We start from the raw sequence: 6,420 nt of genomic DNA on the forward strand, positions 1-6,420 counted from the left end.
ATTCAGGTATGACCTAAATCAAATTCCTTATGATTATATAGTGGAAGTGAGAAATAGATTTAAGGGACTAGATCTGATAGAGTGCCTGATGAACTATGGATGGAGGTTCATGACATTGTACAGGAGACAGTGATCAAGACCATCCCCATGGAAAAGAAATGCAAAAAAGCAAAATGGCTGTCTGGAGAGACCTTACAAATAGCTGTGAAAAGAAGAGAAGTGAAAAGCAAAGGAGAAAAGGAAAGATATAAGCATCTGAATGCAGAGTTCCAAAGAATAGCAAGGAGAGATAAGAAAGACTTCCTCAGCGATCAATGCAAAGAAATAGAGGAAAACAACAGAATGGGAAAGACTAGAGATCTCTTCAAGAAAATCAGAGATACCAAGGGAACATTTCATGCAAAGATGGGCTTGATAAAGGACAGAAATGTTATGGACCTAAAAGAAGCAGAAGATATTAAGAAGAGGTGGCAAGAATACACAGAAGAACTGTACACAAAAGATCTTCACATCCCAGATAATCACGATGGTGTGATCACTCACCTAGAGCCAGACATCCTGGAATGTGAAGTCAAGTGGGCCTTAGAAAGCATCACTATGAACAAAGGTAGTGGAGGTGATGGAATTCCAGTTGAGCTATTTCAAATCCTGAAAGATGATGTTGTGAAAGTGCTGCACTCAATATGCCAGCTAATTTGGAAAACTCAGCAGTGGCCACAGGACTGGAAAAGGTCAGTTTTCATTCCAATCCCAAAGAAAGGCAATGCCAAAGAATGCTCAAACTACCACACAGTTGTACTCATCTCACACGCTAGTAAAGTAATACTCAAAATTCTCCAAGCCAGGCTTCAGCAACATGTGAACCATGAACTTCCAGATGTTCAAGCTGGTTTTAGAAAAGGCAGAGGAACCAGAGATCAAATTGCCAACATCTACCGGATCATTGAAAAAGCCAGAGAATTCCAGAAAATCATCTATTTTTGCTTTATTGACTATGCCAAAGCCTTTGACTGTGTGGATGACAATACACTGTGGAAAATTCTTCAAGAGATGGGAATACCAGACCACCTGACCTGCCTCTTGAGAAATCTGTATGCAGGTCAGGAAGCAACAATTAGAACTAGACATGGAACAACAGAATGGTTCCAAATAGGAAAAGGAGTACCTCAATGCTGTATATTGTCACCCTGCTTATTTAATTTATATGCAGAGTACATCATGAGAAACGCAGGGCTGGAAGAAGCACAAGTTGGAATCAACATTGCCCGGAGAAATATCAATAACCTCAGATATGCAGATGACACCACCTTTATGGCAGAAAGTGAAGAAGAACTAAAGAGCCTCTTAATGAAAGTGAAAGAGGAGAGTGAAAAAGTTGGCTTAAAGCTCAACATTCAGAAAACTAAGATCATGGCATCCAGTCCCATCACTTCATGGGAAATAGATGGGGAAACAGTGGAAACAATGTCTGACTGTATTTTGGGAGGCCCCAAAATCACTGCAGATGGTGATTGCAGCCATGAAATTAAAAGACGCTTACTCCTTGGAAGGAAAGTTATGACCAACCTAGTTCAGTTCAGTTCAGTTGCTCAGCCGTGTCCGACTCTTTGTGACCCCATGAATCGCAGCACTCCAGGCCTCCCTGTCTATCACCAACTCCCGGAGTTCACTGAGACTCACGTCCATCGAGTCAGTGATGCCATCCAGCCATCTCATCCTCTGTCGTCCCCTTCTCCTCCTGCCTCCAATCCCTCCCAGCATCAGAGTCTTTTCCAATGAGTCAACTCTTCGCATGAGGTGGCCAAAGTACTGGAGTTTCAGCTTTAGCATCATTCCTTCCAAAGAACACCCAGGGCTGATCTCCTTTAGGATGGACTGGTTGGATCTTCTTGCAGTCCAAGGGACTCTCAAGAGTCTTCTCCAACACCACAGTTCAAAAACATCAGTTCTTTGGTGCTCAGCTTTCTTCACAGTCCAACTCTCGCATCCATACATGACCAATGGAAAAACCATGCTATGCTATGCTAAGTCACTTCAGCCGTGTCCGACTCTGTGTGACCCCATAGACGGCAGCCCACCAGGCTCCCCCATCCCTGGGATTCTCCAGGCAAGAACACTGGAGTGGGTTGCCATTTCCTTCTCCAATGCATGAAAGTGAAAAGTGAAAGTGAAGTCGCTCAGTCATGTCCGACTCTTAGCGACCCCATGGACTGCAGCCTACCAGGCTCCTTCATCCATGGGATTTTCCAAGCAAGAGTACTGGAGTGGGGTGCCATTGCCTTCTACCTTGACTAAATGGACCTTTGTTGGCAAAGTAATGTCTCTGTTTTTCAATATGCTGTCTAGGTTGGTCATAACTTTTCTTCCAAGGAGTAAGCGTCTTTTAATTTCATGGCTGCAGTCACCATCTGCAGTGATTTTGGAGCCCCAAAAGATAAAGTCTGACACTGTTTCCACTGTTTCCCCATCTATTTCCCATGAAGTGATGGGACCAGATGCCATGATCTTTGTTTTCTGAATGTTGAACTTTAAGCCAACTTTTTTACTTTCCTCTTTCACTTTCATCAAGAGGCTTTTAGTTCCTCTTCACTTTCTGCCATAAGGGTAGTGTCATCTGCATATCTAAGGTTATTGATATTTCTCCCAGCATTCTTGATTCCAGCTTGTGCTTCTTCCAGCCCAGCATTTCTCATGATGTACTCTGCATATAAGTTAAATAAGCAGGGTGACAATATACAGCCTTGACGTACTCCTTTTCCTATTTGGAACCAGTCTGTTGTTCCATGTCCAGTTCTGACTGTTGCTTCCTGACCTGCATACAGGTTTCTCATGAGGCAGGCCAGGTGATCTGGTATTCCCATCTCTTGAAGAATTTTCCACAGTTTATTGTGATCCACACAGTCAAAGGCTTTCAGTTTCAGAGTTCAGTAAATATATGGGAGGGAAAATCTGGCAGAATAGTGGGCTCAGTTCCCCCTCTTTCTTTCTACCCAGTGCTCTGCTGGATTCCCTCCTCTTACCAGAGAGCCCTTAGTCCTTGTTCTTACTCATATCAATACTCACTTACCTCATGCCCAGAATCAGCAAACATTCTGAGGGAAAAATTGCTACAGTGTGTCATTGCCTCTCTTCCCCCAAGCCCTAGTTGCCTCATCATGCTCTGGTGTCTTCAAATAGACGTTTTTAAATTTTATCTGGAATTCTTAGTTATTTTTGTTGGGAGTATTAGTGTACTACTAGCCTGTCCATCACATTTGTAATCAAAAGTCCACCTGTTCCCTAAGTATTTTCAAATGAAACTTTTTCATGAACTGCAATAATTGCTGAAGGGAGACATTTTAGGAGATTTCTTTTCACATAGATTCATCACTGCTTTCAAGAAGAAACTCTCTTAAAGACAAATAAATATATATGACTGAGATTCAGGGAAACTGTTACATGATTACATCATTTCCCTGACCTCTGTTTTTGGGTGGCAAAGGTAAGGAGTTATTTAAGTGAGTACCAGAATAATTAGGTTAGAAACTAGTTGTTTACAGATAGTGCAAAGACAAATATCAATCCTAACTTCTGTAATTTGGGCTCTGAATGAGTGAGGCGCTACTGCTTTCTGGACTTTAGAAGCCTACTATAGAGCTACTCTCCAGTACTCTTGCCGGGAAAAATCCCATGGACAGAGGAGCCTGGTGGGCTGCAATCCATGGAGTTGCTAAGAGTCAGACACGACCTCACTTTCACTTTTCACTTTCATGCATTGGAGAAGGAAATGGCAACCCACTTCAGTGTTCTTGCTTGGAGAATCCCAGGGATGGGGGAGCCTGGTGGTCTGCCATCTATGGGGATCCACAGAGTCGGACACAACTGAAGCGACTTAGCAGCAGTAGCAGCAGCATAGAGCTGCTACTCAAAATCCTTTCCCCTTGGTATATTCATTCTTCTTCTGCTGCTGCTAAGTTACTTCAGTCGTGTCCGACTCTGTGTGACCCCATAGACGGCAGCCCAACAGGCTCCCCCCTCCCTGGGATTCTCAAGGCAAGAACACTGGAGTGGGTTGCTATTTCCTTCTCCAATGCATGAAAGTGAAAAGTGAAAGTGAAGTCGCTCAGTTGTGTCTGACCCCCAGCGACCCCATGGACTGCAGCCCACCAGGCTCCTCCATGCATGGGATTTTCCAGCCAAGAGTACTGGAGTGGGGTGCCATTGCCTTCTCCATTCATTCTTCTAGTAAAACATAAATAATCCTTTGTGTTCTTCTCAAGGACTCAGACATAGACACTCGCAATAAATCACAGGCACCATGTCCTTCTTTGGAGATAGAGGGCTTTATGCTTAGGAATCTACCAGGGAAGAGGAACCCCTTCGAGAATAATTTCCTCTGCTAATTATCATGCTTTCTGTCACAGTGCCACAGACACCCTTGTGTGTATCTTGCACAGCTGTGCAGAATGTTTCAAGAGAAAATTAAATTGTGTATTCTGCAAGGTCTCCACTCTAGAGGCTCTCCAGAAAGGGTGATAGGGCTTCAGAAAAACAAAAGACTATCTTCTGTTCCCAGGCCATGCGTTTCCATAAAAGATGTGTTTGGATCTTAGCTCTATGATTCACCAGCCACATGACCTTGGGCCACCGACTCACCTCTGCATAAATTTCCTCATCTCTACACTCATCCTAACAATACTGGCTTCATAAGGCTGTTGTGAAGATCAACTTTAATAGTGGGAGAGAAAGTCATTTGTAAATTTCAAAATGTAGCGTATCAGAAATGGGTGTGAGCCCTATTTTTTCACCCCATTTTAGTCTCAAGTGCCAGGACAGGAAGAGATCTAATCCCACATTTCATCTAATACAGTAATCTTTTCAGTGTCCCAGACAGACGGCCTTTGAGCGTCTGCATTCAGAGTTCTTTCAGAGATGGGATAGCTTTCCCTTATGCTTGTCTGCCAGCCCATACACAGAGCCCCAAGATACCTGGAACTTCTGCTCTCCTATTACCGAAGAGGGAAGAGCAATGAAGTCTTCAGAAACACAGAGCTCTGTTGTGCATTTAGTTCTGACCTGCTTCCAGTCTGGGAAATGTGCAACTTCCTGTTTGGATGTCCAGTCAACTCTGAAAATGGGCTTGGTTTAAACTAGACCCCCTTCTCTAAACACATGGGAATTCCTAAGGGAAACCAAGTGCTTGTCCACCCCTCATGGCTTCTTTGGGTCTTTGGGATGCTTCTTCCCCTGAAAGGTCAAAATCACTTGTGATTCTGGTAAGAGCCGGAAGCATCTAATCACCTAAGCACTTGCTGTATGGAATGGGGAAGCAGAAGGAGGGACTGTTTGGCGCTATTGGATGAGCTGACTAATTTATGCTGACCTTTTTTATATGTAAAAAATATTATAAAATCATTGAAAGTTATTTAATCTTATTGAGATTATACACATGTATTATTTATTTCACATTAGTTATTTTCATCTGAGGCTACCAAGTAATTTCTTCTTAACATTTGGCCTACATAAAATTAGCAGAAACCTCTGCTATCTGCAAAAAGGCTACAGGAAATGATCTCTAAAGTTCTTTCTTGGCTTTAAGATAGGTCTACAGTCTTTGGATTCCTTCTTGTAACCCTTTTAGAATGCCTTGGACTCTTTTCCAGTGTACTTGGGGCTGGTTTCTTGTACAGCCTGAAGGCAGGACAGTAGCTTGCATGATCTGTCACCTTCCTTTGGTCTGAGATTCACTGGTGACTTGTAGGACTCTTATAGCCGCAGTTATAGTCTAATATTGGAATTCTCCACAGTCTGCTACTTGCAGAAATTCAAACTCTTTGAGACAGTTGCAATAAAAGAATTCTATCCAAAAAATTTTGCTGAATTGTGACTACAAACAAAACTAGCTTTGTGGGGACAAAATGTGCTCCTGTCAAGGGAACCTTATGTTTGTTTTCCAGCCTCTCCTCCCAGAGTTTCACTTCTAATCTCTCTGCAGAAAGAAACATTTCAACAGGGAAACAAGTTGAAACTGAGACAAGTTATTTTAAGTTCCTGAACTCCCATCCGTACCTCAGAAGGAACTCCTCTGTTCACAAGCTAAAGCTGTCCATAGCCTGCTTCCTTCCCAGAACAATTCTGTTTGGATGTTGGGTGCCCACCTTCACAAGCACTGTGGGCTCCAAATTCAGTAAGTTCAGTAACATGAATGTCTTTCCACAGTTGGAAAGTATTTTATAATTTTGTGTTATCAAACAATGGGATAGTGTCTCATATTTTATTGATAATATTTAGAATGCTTACTATCATAAAGGGATTTGGGAGTTATAGTTAAATTGTTTTATCTGGATAATATATGACTCCTTCATTCTGCAAAAACAAAGTTCTTTATATACAGTATACATTCTCATAATTTCCAGTCTGAGAGACTTGGGAGAGAGTAGG

The sequence above is a fragment of the Bos javanicus genome, chromosome X (genome assembly GCF_032452875.1).
Source record: "Bos javanicus breed banteng chromosome X, ARS-OSU_banteng_1.0, whole genome shotgun sequence".
Taxonomy (NCBI): domain Eukaryota; kingdom Metazoa; phylum Chordata; class Mammalia; order Artiodactyla; family Bovidae; genus Bos; species Bos javanicus.